This window comes from Macrotis lagotis, chromosome 1 (assembly GCF_037893015.1).
Source record: "Macrotis lagotis isolate mMagLag1 chromosome 1, bilby.v1.9.chrom.fasta, whole genome shotgun sequence".
Classification (NCBI taxonomy): domain Eukaryota; kingdom Metazoa; phylum Chordata; class Mammalia; order Peramelemorphia; family Peramelidae; genus Macrotis; species Macrotis lagotis.
The window spans coordinates 14,442,114-14,459,033 of NC_133658.1; positions in this window are offsets into that span (position 1 = coordinate 14,442,114).

Sequence of the window (16,920 nt, forward strand, 5' to 3'; positions counted from 1 at the left end):
TCTGATCCTGAGTTTGAACTCAGGTACACCTGACTCCAGGACCAGTGCTTTACCACTGCACCACCTAGCTGCCCCTATACCTTATTTTTTGATCCAGTGATATTGACTTCCTATTAATTCCAGGACCAAGACACTCCACTTCTAAGTCCAAGGTATTTTTTTTCTGGAAATACTTGGAATTGCTCTCTTCTTCCCTCTGATTACTGAATTCTTGTACTTTAAGTGACAAAAAAAATCACTATTTCCTAGAAGAAGTCTTCTTTAACATCTCTTAATTCTAATACTTTCCCTGTTTTAGATTATTTCCTATTTATAACATATATAGCTTAATTTCAATATATTTTCTCATCATCTCTCCCATTAACTTATAAGTTTCTGGAGGGTAGTATGTCTTTGACCTCTTTTTTGTGTCTCCAATATCTAGCACAAAATATGATGCAAAGTTGTCTCATAATAAATGTTCTTTGACTTAATTTAAGGAGATCACACCCATGATATTGACCCTAGGCATATTAACCACAACATGTGGACCTACAATAATTAAATCCTCCTGTGGATTAATTTGGGCAACTATAATTTGTGTTAACTGTAAAGAACAAACAATCAAGCAAACAAGCATACAATAAACAAAAACAGTCCTGTAGAACTCCCATAAGCCTATAAGTTTATCTCCACATTTTGTCTCATTTGGGCAGAACATCTTCTCTGCAGCACCTTCAAATAGCATAGATTCCAGAGAATGATTCATTTACTGTTACTCAAGAGATGTCACTTCCAGCCTAAGGTGAAGAGATGATATCTCAATTCATTCACAATCTCCCTGTGTGAACTTTGTCAATATGATTCCTCTTTCTAAGTCTTTTCCAAATCTTTGAGACTTGAAGGTACATTAAGATCATGGATTGAGTTCTGGGAGGTAACCTAGAAGTTTTCCTGATCAATTATCATTGGATAGTTCAGAGAATGTATAGATTAAAAATGTGTTTTCCATTGTTGTACCAGTAGAAATTGGCAAAGCCAGTAGTGGACACATGTTCTATGACTTCTAGTTTGGTTTTGAGTGGAATATTCCCTCTTAAGAGTTAATATTCCTAGTGGAGTCCTCTAGGGGTTACAAATCGTTAAAGCAAAGACAGACGATTACTCTTAGGCTATTCTTTGAAGAAGGAGAGAGACCTCACATTCCCAGTCAGACGCCCTCCCCATTCTGTTAGGGAGGGAAAGGGTGGACTATTTCCAGGAAGACCTTGCATTGATTCTGTTAGGGAAATAGTGGAATACTTCCAGAGAAGAGTCTTAGATAGCCACATTTGATGACAGACTGGGAGAACCATAGACTGTCTTCTCTTATTTGTTGATAAGTATAAAACTAAGAAGATTTTTGAGTTTCTCAGGAGACTTTGTATACTCAGACAGTAATTCATTTAGACAGACAACAAAAAGGGCATTAGAAATCTTTTTTTGATACCCTCACCATTTGGATGTTGAGGTAATATTTTATGAAAACTTTCTATCCTCTTTGTTCCTGGGCAGATTTTTCTGAAAGATTGTAACTCTGAAAACCTTAACCAATCAGGTTGGAAGAGAGGGGCCTAAGCAGGGCAGTAATGGAGATAGACCATATGATCTTGCTTGACGGACCCCTCGGGCAAGCTCCTTGATCTTCACTACCTATGTGAGACTTAGGGTGTGCCCTTTTCTGGAGAAAAGACAAAATAAACTTTCTTTACTTTTGCTCAGAAGAGTCTCTATATTTTTTTAAAGTGGATTCTTATCCCACACTGTTTGCTTTCTACTAGATGACTTATAAGATCATTTCCATTTATGTTTCACTGCTCTCCAATTCTAAACATGCAAATATATTAGGATTCTCAAATGGCAAATGAAGCTGTATTATTTCACTTGGGTGGAATTTACCCAGGGAGTTGAGGTTTCTGCTGCAGCTTGATCTTCGAAAGCTATCAATATTTCAAGTATCTTAAAAGAAGCAGAAATTTAGTCATCTTAAATAATACAAAGAAAAAAAAGTAGCAAATTCCAAATCTCTTCCACATTGATCTCTATGTGACCACTTTTTCTTTCTTCTGGTGTCTTTATGAAATCATCCTTTTGTTAGAGTTCTGTTTAAATAAGGGGAAATATTATTAGAATTAGAAATGTAATGATATTTCTACTATATATATATATATATATATATATATATATATATATATATATATATATATATATATATATATATTGTTCTCCCTGAACCATAATGCAAGGCATTTTTATCTTCATTTTTTTTTTAATTTTGAATTTCTCCTTCTCTACCTTGTTCTGTTTTCATCCTTAAGTGCTCCTAAGACAATCAGACTGCAAATTCATTTTCCATCCTCTTTTCAGTGCTTTGTTTGGTGATGTTTTTCATGCTCTCCCATCTTCTTCTATCTGTTTTTGTAAATAAGTGCATTATTTAAAGGGGTGTCACATGCTGTTTAATGTTAACAAAGTCCTCTATAATCCTCCATATGTAAACCATTCTTTAACATAGAGATGGGGAAGCTTTTTTCTACCAAGGGCCATTTGGATATTTATAGCATCATACTCAGGTCCTACAAAATTCTCAGTGTAAAAAATAACTCACTATATGTTTGTAAACATTTAATTGATCACTACTCAAAAGCTCTTAGATTTACTGAATTTTGAGTCCCAGCCTGTGAGCTGAATGTATTCCATTCCTACTTTAACAAAATTCCCCCACAAGATCTATTCTGGCATCTATGTTCAGATATGGTCTCTATATGACTATGCATGTGTTTGTATGTATGTATATATTTTATACATATGTGTATGCATGTATGCCCCTCCAATTTCATGCACGTGTTCCTCTAAAATAAAATATAGAATGAACAACAGGAAGAGTTATATTCTTAGAGTCAAGATTTTTGTTAAAATTTATAAATTGTATGAATGAGGAAATATCATGGAAATTAAAGGAATTCCCCAAAATCTATATTTTAAGTGGTGGAGAAATTTCTAAATATGGACTGATAATTTCATATAGTCTTTGTATATCCATTGCTAATAATGTGAAGGAAAATAATAGTTAAAATAAAAGTAATTTAATATATTCATCATATAGATTATAGCATATAAATAGAGTAAATATATATATAGTGTATTTACATGCAGATATATATATATATATGAATACATATTTACTTTATATAGTAATTTAATATCTCTATCATATTATAGCTTACAAACTTACACCCATTGTTTTATTTGACTAAACCTGTAAAAATACCAGAGCAGGCACTTTGATGCCTACTAAATATCAAATGATTGTCCAAACCTCAACCAGTTTGCAAGCTCTGCCTAGACAAATCAAATGTAAACTGAAACTTAATCCTATTGACATCAATGGGATTTATCCAGCAGGAATAGTTTATGCTTCAGCCCACAGGGAAACAAATCCTGCCAACCCTTATACATTATTGAGTCCATGAATGCTTTCACTCCCTTCATGTTTTGTTGCTCCCTATGAAACTGAAAGTTGCATGTAACAAAAGTAGAATATCTAATACGCCTTTTAATGTGGGTGAACATTCTCTGTAACATGACTTTGCAAGTCAGGTTTGAAGCAAATTTTCCTGGAAGGCAAATAACATTTTCAGCTAAAGCGTGTAAACTGCAGCTTCCATTTAACCTGCATGTAGGATAAACCTCCAAACCACTAGAGCTGCTACTAAGTATATTAAAAAGGATGATCACCTTAAAGGAAAAGTTACAAAAAATGAAAAATTCTCTTTGTTCCTGGAAGCTTCTTATATGCAACATGTTTTAGATTAGGTTCATGTAGCTTGAATCAAGTTGATACAGGCACTGCCTTCAATAATGTGTTACAACCCATTTGTCTAGGTCTTCTCATCTTGTACAACTCTTATGCTTGTCCATCCATTGGATCCTTCCATTCCAGGTTCAACAGTCTCAGTTACTAAATATGTCCATTTCTTGTTTTAGGACTGGTCCATTTGAACTGAATTGTACCAGATTAGGTGGGTGAAAATTATTTAGGGAATTTTGGGTTATCTCTCATCCATCCAATTCCCATGAAGGTATTTCATTTTTATAATTCTGAAAAATTGCCCTGAGTCTCTACAAGCAGAGGGTAGAATTGAAATTGAGGACATCCACCAATCACCTCCTGAAAGAGATCTGCCCCCCCCACAAAAGAGAATTCCCAGGAATATTATGGACCAATTACAAAACTCCCAAGTCAAAGAGAAAATACTACAAGGTGCAAGAAAGAAACAATTCAACAATCATGGTGCCACACTCGGGATTACACAGGATTTAGCAGCATCTATATTAAGGTCTCATAGGACTTGGAATATGATATTCCAGAAGGCAAAGGAGCTTGGATTACGACCAAGAATCAACTACAGAGAAAATCTTAGCATCCTCTTTCAGGGCAAAAGATGGACTTTTAATGAAACAGGGGACTTTAAAGCTTTCCTGTAGAAATGACCAAAGATGATCAGAAAGTTTGACCTCCAAATGCAGGACTCAGTGAGCCAGAGAGTGGGCAGACAAGAAGGACTAACTATGAGGAACTTAATGATGGTGAACTCTTTGTATTTCTGCATTGGAAGAAGATACTGATAATGCATATGGACCACTCACTTAGAAGGAACAAATATAGATAAGGCACAAGAAGGAGCTGAATATGATGGTATAATGTGGTATAAAGATGGAATCAATAGGTGATAAAGGAAAGTACCGAGAGGAAGGGAAAGGAGAGGAAGAAGGGGCTGAGATATTTCACATGAGTCAAAAAAAAATCTGTTACAATGGCATGGAATGGGGGAAGGCAAGGGGGAATCAATGTCTTCATTCCCATCAGAAATGACTCAGAGAAGGAAATAACATTCACACTTAATAGGGTGTAGAAATCTATCTTACTCTAGAGAAAAATGAGAGGAAAGGGATGGGATAAGGGGGCTGGGGGAGGGGGGAGTATGTGATAGAAGAGAAAAGATTATGGGAGAGGGTATTCAGATACAACAGACTTCTGAACAGGGATAGGGTGAAAGGAGAGAGAAAATAGAACAAATTGGGGTGGAGAAGAATAGAATGGAGGGGAAATAGCTACTAATAGCAACTGTGGAAAAATATATTGATACAACTTCCCTGATGGACTTATGAAAACAAGGGATCTCTTCCCAGAGATAGTCGATGGAATCTGAACATAGGCTAAAGTATACTTTTTCCCCCTCTCCATTTATCTTGAGGGTTTTCTACTTTTTTGGGGGGGGAGGAGTTTCTTTTTTACTTTTACAACAATATTAATGTAATAACATGAAAATAAACCATGGAACACACAGAGACAAAAAAATGGGAATAGGATTAAGACATAAAGGGAAATACCATAGATCAATTAAAATAACAAGAAGCTATCTGTCAGATCTATGGAGAGAGGAGAAATTTAAGACCAAATCAGAAATAAAGAATATTAAAAATTGAACAATAGATGATTTTTGACCTTTTTAAATTTAAAAGTTTCTGCTTTAGATAATAAAACCAATGCCTTCAAGATTAGAAGGAAAATCGACACCTGGGAACAATTTTCACAGCTATTGCTTCTGATAAAGGTCTCATTTCTAAAATATAGAGAGAACTGAATCAAATTTATAAGATTACAAGTCATTCCCCAAATTGATAATTGGTCAAAGTAAATGAAAAAGCAATTTTCCAATGAAGAAATTAATACTCTATCTATACCCATATCTATATATTATGTATATATACGTATATATGTATATACATACATATATATGGGAAAAGTCTCATAAGTTCAAAAATATTCATAGCAATTCTTTTGGTAAAAGCAAAGAATTGGAAATTGAGAGGATGCCGATCAATTGGGGAATGGCTCAATAAGTTATGATATATGAATGCTATGGAGTACTATTGTTCTATAAGAAATTATGAATGGTTGTACTTTAGAGAAGCTTGAAAAGACTTGCATGACTGATGCTGGGAGAAATGAGCATAACCAAGAAATTATTGTACACGTTAAAAACAACATTTTGAGATAATCATCTAAATGGATGTAGCTTCTCTCAATATTTCAGAGATCAAGGATAACTCTGAGAAATCTGGTATGGACTATGATATTCACATCCAGAAGGAAACAATCATGAGTCTGAATGCACATTATGTTTATTTTTAAGAAAATTCTTTTATGATTTTTTCCCTTTCTCATGATTTTTTTCTTTCCCTTTGGTTCTAATTCCTTTTTCACAACATGATTAATAAGGAAATATGTTTATTTTTTAGGGGGTGGGTTTGCAAGGCAAATGGGGTTAAGTGGCTTGCCCAGGGCCACACAGCTAAGAGATTATTAAGTGTTTGAGACCAGATTTGAAAGCAGGTACTCCTGACTCAAGGGCCGGTGCTTTATCCACTGCACCACCTAGACGCCCCTAATAAGGAAATATGTTATACAGGATTGATCATGTACAACTTTTACCAGAGGTAAAGGGACAGTCCTAGAAAAAATGTGGAACTCTTAAATTTGCAAATGGATGAATGTTGAAAAACTACCATTGCATGTAATTGCATGTAATAAAAATAAAATTTCAATTAAAAAGAGAATAACTATGATACAAATGATAAAGCAGAGATCGAGAATGTATGATACAGTGAATAGAGATCTGATGGTGTAGTAGCTAAAATGCTGGCCCTGAAGGCAGACTCATCCCCTTGCTTTAAAATTCTGGTCTTAGAAAATTTGTTAAATGTGTATGTGTGTGTGTGTGTGTGTGTGTGTGTGTAACCCTGGCCAAGTCACTTAACCCTATTTGCCTCAATTTCCTCATTTGTAAATTGAATAGGAGAATGAAAGAATAAACTGCTCCAGTATTCTTGCCCAGAAAACTCCAAGTGGCACAGCTAAACAACAGCCTGGAGTCAGGAAGACCTGGAGTCAGATTTTGCTTCCAAAACTCACTATTGCTCTGACACTGGATATATTTCATCATTCACTGCCCCAAGAAACTCTCCATGATTCTAAATGGGAGACAAGGTCCTAATGTGCATTGGGAGCAGTAAATTCCAATACAACTTTCTAATTTTGACTTGTACAATGTCAAAAAAGGAAAATCCTTTATCACTATGTATTCCTAAATAACTCTCTAAGATGATAAAATGTGGAGAAGTAAGTTAGACATAGGGAACTGTAATTCGTGGAGTTTCTATATGTATGAAATCATGATTCCACCCCCTAAGGATCTTCTGGTATTTATAGCTGAATGCAAACACTTTAGACCTGGTAACCTGGCAAGTCTATATCTTATGGAAGATGAAAAGGGACAGTAGATTCTGTTCAGAATTTCACAAGAAGTGAAGTTGGGGTTAAATAATCTTTGAGAAATAATGCTTCACTTTTAAGTAATTGACATTGCTCTCTCCATCTTCACAATATATTTCCTCCACACCATCCAACATTTTCAAAAAAAATTATTTGAGGCATATTTATTCTCTATACCCTTTATTTTACCTCCCATTTTGCTGATACAATGGAAGTGGTTGAAGACACATTTAACAAACTTGATTGGAGGTATTTTGGTGATGCAACAGAAAACATGTTGGCCCTGGAAACAAGAAAACTTGGTTCCAATTCCGTCTCAAATACTTATTAGTTTTGTGATCCTAGACAAGTCACTTCCTCATTTTACCTAAGTTTTCTCATCGATAAAATGGGAATAAAATTAGCATCTGTTTTCCAAGATTTTATATGAAATTAGACAATAATTATAAGACATGTATCCTAATATCTAACACGTATGACACATTGTTATGAATTTTTGTGAATTTTAATTCAATTGAGCAAGCACTTGATAATGACTTATATTCTAGTTATGATGTTCTGGAGATAAAAAGATATCAATGAAACCATCCTTGACTTCACATGGTTTATAGTCTATAGTGGCCTCAGTTGAGGAAAAATTATGTATACAAACACACGCACATATACTCATTCTTATGCACACGACTGTATCCACACATGAACATTCATATCATACATGTAAACATATGTGCTACATATACATATATGCACAAACATGCATGCGGTTTATAATTACAAATATAGAAAAATGAAATTCAGTAAATAAACAATATTAATAACTTGGCTTAATACAAAAACGTGGAACAAGTATTAGCCTATGAAAGAAGCAAGGTATTCTTTTAGGAAAAAGGCTCTTATGGTTTCACTCTCACCATGTAAAAGATGAAATGCCATTTAATTCCAGGAGAGAAACCTTACACAAGCTCTGAGGAAGAATAGAATTGACTGTGAGTACCAGAGCATCAGGGAAGGCTTCATGGATGATTGGTAAGTAAACTAGACTTTAAGGAATGAATAGAATTTCAAAATAGCTTGACACTAGGGCAGAAAGATTTTCTCATCAGATGGACCAGGGTGACTAAAGTCAGTAAGATCCAGAATATGTTGCAATGGGTCAATGATTGGTTTTAATGACAAAGTGTCCTGGAATCAAACTCCACCTCCATCACTTATTAGCCAGGAGACTTCAAGAAAGACCCTTAACTACTCTGAAACTGATTTTTTTTTTTGAGCTACAAGATAATAATGGCACCTAGTTCATAGAATTGCTGTGATCCTCAAATGAGCTAAATTACAAAAAACGCTTTACTAAACTTAGATACACTATTTTTATTATTATTATTATTATTCTAATTATTCTAATTATTGGCTAGGTTCTGAGATTTTCCTGGTAGTCAAGTGATAACTGAAACATTACCCTTGCACTGCCATGTTATTCTTTCAGAGACTAGATATTGTGGAGCGGGGAAACTGGCTGGTACAGTGGATAGGGCACTGGCCTTGGAGTTCGGAGGACTGGAGTTGAAATCTGGGCTCAGACACTTGACACTTACTATCTGTGAGACCTTGGGCAAGTCACTTAACCCTGATTTCCTTGCATCTAGGGACATCGCCAGTCATCCTGTTTCATACCTGACCACTAGACCAAGAAGACCCTGGAGGAGAAAGTAAGACTGATGACTTAGCACAGTGTCCCTTCATTCAAATTCAATTCTTTTATTTGTCATGGCATCACCTCCGTGATCCCATGGTCTTCTTCAAGAGTGAAGGAATCTGACCTCAGATATTTAATAATTGCCTAGCTGTGTGACCTTAGGCAAGTCACTTCATTCCATTGCCTTAAATAAATAAAATTTTAAAAAAAGAGTGAAAGATAAGCATTATTATGGTTGTGGGCCATGGCATTCTGATCTTAGTCTCATCTGCTTTTTTAAAGTTATGAAACCCACCCCACTGTTCGAGAAGAATAACATCTGTCCTTAGAGAGAAGTGGAAGTAAAGCTATTGGAAAGAATTTCCTTCACGTTAGCCTAAAGTAAATGCAGCAGAGGCAGCCCACCTACATCTCTAATGAAAATGGAAAATTTGTTGTTTATGTAGATTTAGAGTGATTCTTAAAAACAAAATAAAATCGGTGAGTTTTGTAGGGCAATTTATACCTGCTTTTATTTTTTTGTAGAAAGTAGTTTTGGTGGAGGGAGGAAATTAAATCTCAGACAGGTAAGTGACTTGAAAAAGGTCACATGGTGCCAGATTCAGTAAGAGAGCTCTATTCCTTCTGCCTCCAGTTCTAATACTTTTTTTTCCCCTATGATGTCTGCCATAGAGAGACAGGGACACTCAGGAGTTAGAGCATTGCTTTCAGAGTCAAAATACCTTATTTCACATCCCCTTAGACTGAAATTGCTCACTATTTGACAAAACTGGGAACTTCACCTTTCTGAATCAATTTCTTTATCTTTTGAATTGGTCCTGTTAACATCCTGGAAGATCAACTTCAGAAGGGTAATGGAAGGAAAACATTTGTAAACATTAAGAGCACTAAGGAATGAGAGTTATACATCTTTGAACATGGCAGCTTTCATGGAATAGTGTGAAGCAAAAAAAAAATGAACTGTGAGTCAGAAGACAAAGCTTCAAATCTTGGTTATGCTTATCTACTCCTAATGACTTCATTACTCTGGAATTTAGTGTATTCATCTGTAAAATGAGATGTTTTGACTAAGTGATCTCAAAGGTCCTTCCAGTGCCCAAATTTGTGGGAGCCTAAGATGCCACAGTGTTGGTGTGCAATTATATAGTACAAAATGTGTGCAATTAAATGGGATTCTCTTTTTAAAAGATCTAAACCGTGTACACAGCAACAACAACATTGTATAATCATTAGCTATGATGATCTGAGCCCTTCTCAACAATACACTGATCAGAGGCAGTTCTAAAAGACTTGTGATGAAAAATGCCATCCACATGGAGAAAAAGAATTATGAAGTGTGAATGAACAATGAACACTATTTTCAATTTTGTAATGCTTTTTTCTTTCTCAAGTTTTTCCTTCTATTCTGATTCTTCTTCTTTAACAACTTTGACATATAAAATATCTTTAATATAATCCTATATGAATAACTTAAGTCAGATTACTTGCTCTCTTGGGGAGGGAAGAGGAAGGAGAGGAGAAAAATGTGAAAGTCAAAATTTGAATGCTGTTGACTATCTTTTCATGCAATTGGAAAAGAAATAAAATTAAAAATAGATAAACAAAGTCCTCCTGAAGTGAGAAATCATCATCACCAATCACTTGACTAGTCAACAAAATGCAGAAGGAAGGACAAGAAAAATAATTTGTAAATCAATGAAAAAAATGTGAAGGAAGATAATTTAGAATTGAAGATTGTACATTATATTATAAAGTGGTAATCAACAGAACAATCTGATATTGGTTAAGGAATAGAGTGGTGAATCAGTGGAATGTATTATGCAAACTATAGATAGTACAAAATTATCATAATAACCTAGGACTTGAAACCAAAGGATAAGACTTGAGGACAAGAAATCACTATTTGACAAAAATTGCTAGAAAAACAGGAAAGCAATTGGCTTAGAAACAGACCATCTTAAAATCGTCAAAATCTCACATCATACACCAAAATAAGATCAGAATGGGAACATGATTTAAACATAAAGAATGATACCATGGAACATCTTACTTGCCAGATCATTGTATAGGAGAAGCATTTGTGATCAAACAAGGAAATGAGAGGATCACAGGAAGTAAAATGGATAATTTTGTTTTAATCAAATTAAAAAAGATTTTGAAAAAAAACAAGCAAAATTGGAAGGAAAAGAGGAAATTGGGGTTAATAGAATCATAGCAAGTTTCTTTAATACAGGCTTTATCAAATGTTTAGGGATCTGAGTCTAATACATACACACACATGCACATCCACACAAATATATTCATATGCATTTTTTACCCACATATGTATGTATATCTATTCTTCATCTCTCTCTCTCTCTCTCTCTCTTTTTATCTATATGTACATCTATCCATTCCCCAATTGCTAAATGATAATGAATATGGACAGGTAGTTTTAAGAAAAATAAATTAAAGCTATTAATTGAAGCTATTACTAGTCATGTGAAAAATATACTATATCACTCTTTATTAGACAAACATAAATTCCAAAAAATGTTAGCTATTACTTTATATGTTCCAGATTGTCTAATATAATAGAAAAGAAAAAGGATAGATCCTGGGCAAGATGTAAAAAATTAACTACACTATTTTACGATTGTTTGAGTTATTAATTGACCAACCTGTCCTAAAAAACAGCTTAGAATTCTGCTCAAAAGACTATAAATTTTGCCTAACCTTCCTTTGACCCAATAATATCAATATTATCTCTCTAATCCAAACAGATCAAAGGAAAAGGACTTACATATATATATGTATGTATGTATGTATATATATATATATATATATATATATGCAATTTTTTAGGTATTTTTTATTTGTAAGGCAATGGGTTAAGTGGCTTGCCCGAGGCCACACGGCTAGGTAATTATTAAGTGTCTGAGGTCGGATTTGAACTCAGGTACTCCTGACTCCAGGGCCAGTGCTCTATCCACTACACCACCAAGCCACCCCATATATATATATATATATATACATATATATATATATATATGTATATCTATATACATATATAAATATATCTATATACATATATAAATATATTTATATATATATGCAATTTCAAAAGTGTCAAAGAAATAAAAATCAAGGCCTTCTCATAATTGAGGAATGACTGAAGTATTGTTGTATATGATTGTGATTGGAGGCTATTGTTCTGTTTAAAAGACAACAGGTATAGTTTCAGAAAAAAAATTTAAAAATTATCAATTCCTATTAGAATTGATGCAAAATGAGAAGAAACAGGAAGATGCTGTATACAGTTACAGCATTATTGTAATGACCCTTAACTATGAAAGACATAGCTACTCTTATCAACACAGCAAACCAATGGAAAGAACAAAAATTCTTATGAAATTTGAGTACTCAGATTGAAGCATGCTATTTTCACTCACTTTATTTTTTCTTGATATTTGTCCAATATGTCTAATTTATAAGTATGGTTTGCATGACTTCATTTGTGTAATTAATAACATAATACTTTCCTACTCAATGAGTGGGGAGCGGTTGGAGAAAGACTATTGTGGACTCATTTCTGAATGAATTTTAAAATAATTATATTTAATTTTTAAATCATTTTCCTGATCATTGTACCACCAAAACAATTAAGTCTTTTTTTGGAAAGATAACCAATTAAGCTAAGATAACTTATGATGTCAACCTTAATGAATTTAATTAAGCAGCATAGTGAAGAGAGGAGCGGCACTAGAAGAATACCTTCCATTTACACCTTCTGGCTACTGTGTAACATCAGCCAAACAGGGTTGTTTTATCAGAAAGCAAGAAAGCAAGGAAGGAATCACGGAAGGAAGGAAGGGAGGGAGGGAGGAAGGAGAGAGGAAGGAAGGAAAGAAGGAAGGAAGGAAGGAAAGGAAGGAAGAAATTAAAAGGAAGAAAAAAGAAAGAAAGGAGGAAAGAAAGAAAGAAAGAAAGAAAGAAAGAAAGACAGAAAGAAAGAAAGAAAGAAAGAAAGAAAGAAAGAAAGAAAAGGAAGGAGGGAGAGAAAGAAGGAAGAACAAAAGAATAAAAAGGAAGAACGGAAGGAAAAAGGCAGAAAAAATAAAGAAAAGACTGTGTGAAATTAAAGAAAGTCTATTATCCCCATATATATATATATATATATATATATATATATATATATATGTATGTATGTATGTATGTATGTATGTATGTATGTATGTAATCAATAGCCTTTGGCCACTTACACCCATTATGGCTCAATTCCATCATTATTCTTTTTTGAGGCTACTTTAAAAGTCAACCTATAAAAGAAGCACACTGTTCAGTTTAGTTTCCCCTCTTCAGTTTTCTGATGAAAAGTTGCCTTAAAAAGTTATGTTCTCTACAGGAAAATCTAGTTCCTTTCCCAAAAGTGATCTATAAAGATTTCAGGCAGTTAAGGAATAACTAAGGGAGGACATTACTTGCCAAATAAGGTATTGATCAGGAAAGAGGTGAGAATCATAAAGGAATTCTCCAGAAGTTAAAAAAAGAATAAAAAACATTGAACACACACACACACACACACACACACACAGATAAACACACAGACAAACACATACCAGTATGATGGGAGCATGTTGGGGGAAGAGAGACCATTGTGTTTTCATACTTTCCCAGTATAGACATTTGTCTGGCTTTCCTCATGAGGAGTCAAGAGAATAAAACAGAAAACAATGAGAGGGAAGAGATAAGAAGACTCCAGAGTTTTTGCTTCTTTCTAAAATTCTTCTCCTCATTCTAACTCCTTAGCTTTCTGACCCTGCCATGTTCTACCTTGAAAGTTGGGACCAATTAATTCCGTCCTCTTGGTTCTAACATCTTGGAGCAATCCTCTTTGAAGTCAAGGGAAAACTGGAACCCTTAAATCAGTAATTCAGTAGCTCCCAGTTTTACCCTAACGTTTTGTGGCCCTCTGATCCTGCCTACTGTGCCTTCTCTGGAGGGCATTACCAATTGTCTCGGTTTCTAATCTGTAAAATAATCCTTTTCATGTGTCTGCCACCACACCCTCCTATGCGAGATTTAACTCGCTCATCTCTGGAATTTTCCTCCTGAGACCTGTTGATTCATCATTAAGTGCAACCCTCCACAGACATTTGTGTCATTTCAGAACATGGCCATCTTGCTTCCATTGGCTTTGTAGCCGCCTTCTCCCTGCCAATTTTCTCAACTTCAAACTTTATAACTGTCATCAAGTTAATACTGCCAACAGTACTTGAAAGCACAAGTTGGTCAAATACCGATTTCTCTTTGTTACTTTCCCTGACTTCCCAAACACTCTGACCACCTATATGTTTTACCTCCTTCTATGAGAAACAAGCTACATGGAGAAAGGATTTTATTAACTTTAATGTATTTATCACTAGAGATTTTGCACAATGTTCAACTATAATAAGAGCTTAGTAAATGTCTTTACAAATCTACCTGCATTCTCACACCTATGGATATTATCTAAGACTTCAGATCAATGTCCCTCTGTCCTCCATCTACAATGATAGAACTTTTATGAATTAGAATGGATATATAGCATTAGAAAAAGTATTAATTTGTTGGCCCAAGGACTTGGAGTTCAGATTCTGGAGGTCACTTCCTCTAGTCATTTATCATCTTGTCATCAGTTTCCACAACTATAAAGTATAGGGATTAATCAGATTAATAACTTACTTTTTTTTATTTTGCCAAGCAATAGGGTTAAGTGACTCATCCAAGGACACTCACTGAAGGAATCATTAAGTGTCTGAGACTGAATTTGAACTCAGAGCTCCCTGACTCCAGAGCCTGTGCTCTATCCACTGTGCCAACTAGCTGCCCCATAACTAACCTTTAAATAGTGTTTACTATATGACAGGTACTGAGCTAAACATTTGATCATTACTATCTCATTTCATTCTCAGGACAGCTCTGTAGAGGAAGGTGCCAATGTTATCCTCACTTTATAGAAGAGATAGGTAAGGAAAATTCTGATGAAAGGATTTGTCCAAGACTGGCTTTGAACCCAGATCTTCAGTACCCTGGGTGTACTGGGTCACCGAGTTCCCCCAAGATTAGGCAAGCCAGAGAATCTTAAAGGGACATTATCCTGCAACTCATAGTCATTCCTCCTTCATTCAATATATGAAAAAATTTCACACCAGGAATATTCAGTGGTTCCCAAGAAAGTAAATATAGGAATAGGGACTGATCTGAGATTTCTTTGCTCTCTTAAAGTCTTAGAGCATTGACCAGAAAAGGAATTCTCCAAGTGTGGTCTAGGGATCTCTAGCAGTTCCCAAAATTATTTCAGGGAATCCAGGAGATAGAAAGTATTTTTAATTATAATGAAAAGATATTTTCATTTGTAATATGGTAATGGAGGAGAAAGAAAAAGATAGAAATAGAGAATGATCGATGGCTGTTGCCTATTTGGGACCTTCCATCTCTTATCTCTGATATTTCTCATGCTATACTTTTCTCACCTCCACCTATTGGCATCCATTGGTGACTCTGTTCAAGGGTCACCTCCATATGTTAGAATTATGATAGTAGACTGGAACTCAAGAAGACTCATCTTCATGAGTTCAAATGTGACTCAAATAATTACTAGCTGTGTGACCCTGGCCATGTCATTTAATCCTGTTTGTTTCAGTTCCTCATTTGTAGAATGGTCTGGAGAAGGAAATGGCAAACCATTCAAGTATCTTGACTAAGAAATCCTCATTTGGCATTGAAAAGAGTCAAATATTACTAAAATGATGGAATAGATGAATTATAGAAATTACTGAATAAAAGATTCATATATTTAATTCTGGAAGGAAGGTTAAAATCATTAAACCCTTATTGTGGCAGTCATTGTGTTAAGAGATTTATTCAAAAATTATCTCATTTAATCTTCACAACCATTGCCAGTACTTTTTATTAGAGGCAAAGTGACTTACTCAAGGTCACAGTTAGTTTGAAGTCAAGTCTCTTGAGTCTGAAACCATTCATTTCTGCATCTGTTCTGCCAGCTGTCTTCATGACCACATCAAAGGTCAACTTTTTACAGAAGAGGAAACTGAGGAACAAAGAGGTGAAGTGATAGTTCAGAGTCAGCTAGCTAAAAATGGAAGTGTTACATTTCCATGTTAAATAAAGCATCCTTTTAACAGTGTCTGCTCCTTTCCCTCTTCTGTCATCTTTCTCATTTGGACCATCTCTCTCTTTTGGTAGTGAACTAAGGAGAAACAGTAGCAATGTGAAGTAAGAGGTAGAGAGAACCTATAGCAGCCACTTAGAGAATACAGAGGAAAGAATTCAGGTCTTGGAGTCCAGAAGAAATTTGCATGAATTCAACTTTAGATGAATTTCACTTGGGTGACCCTGGGCTAGTCATTTAACTTCTCTGCCTCAATTTTCTCAACTGTAGAGATAATAGCATCCATTTTCAAGGCTTGTTGCGAGCATCAAATGGGTTATATATATTTTAAAAGTCATTCCTGCTACATCATCTTCATTTAAAAAAATGTCTGCATCTTTCCCTCCTCCTTCCCAAGATACTGAATGCTCGTCACATTAGAAAAATCTAATCACGCAAGATAATATAAACAGAAATGGGCTTTTAGAAGTCAGTGTTTTTTTTTTCTGAAGTAGTTCTTGAAAACCAGGATAGCAATTTTTAAAGCTGATTTTAATTAGATAATTTATGTAGGATTTGAGCTAAATATGGGTTACAGAGACTTGTCACACTCAATTGGTAAACAAAATCAATGAGCACATAACAGAACAATTAGAATAATGAATAAGAATAGAGTTCTTTTTAAAAGGCATATGTAAGTAAAATCTTATTTTCACATCAGAGCTGTGATGTTAGTAA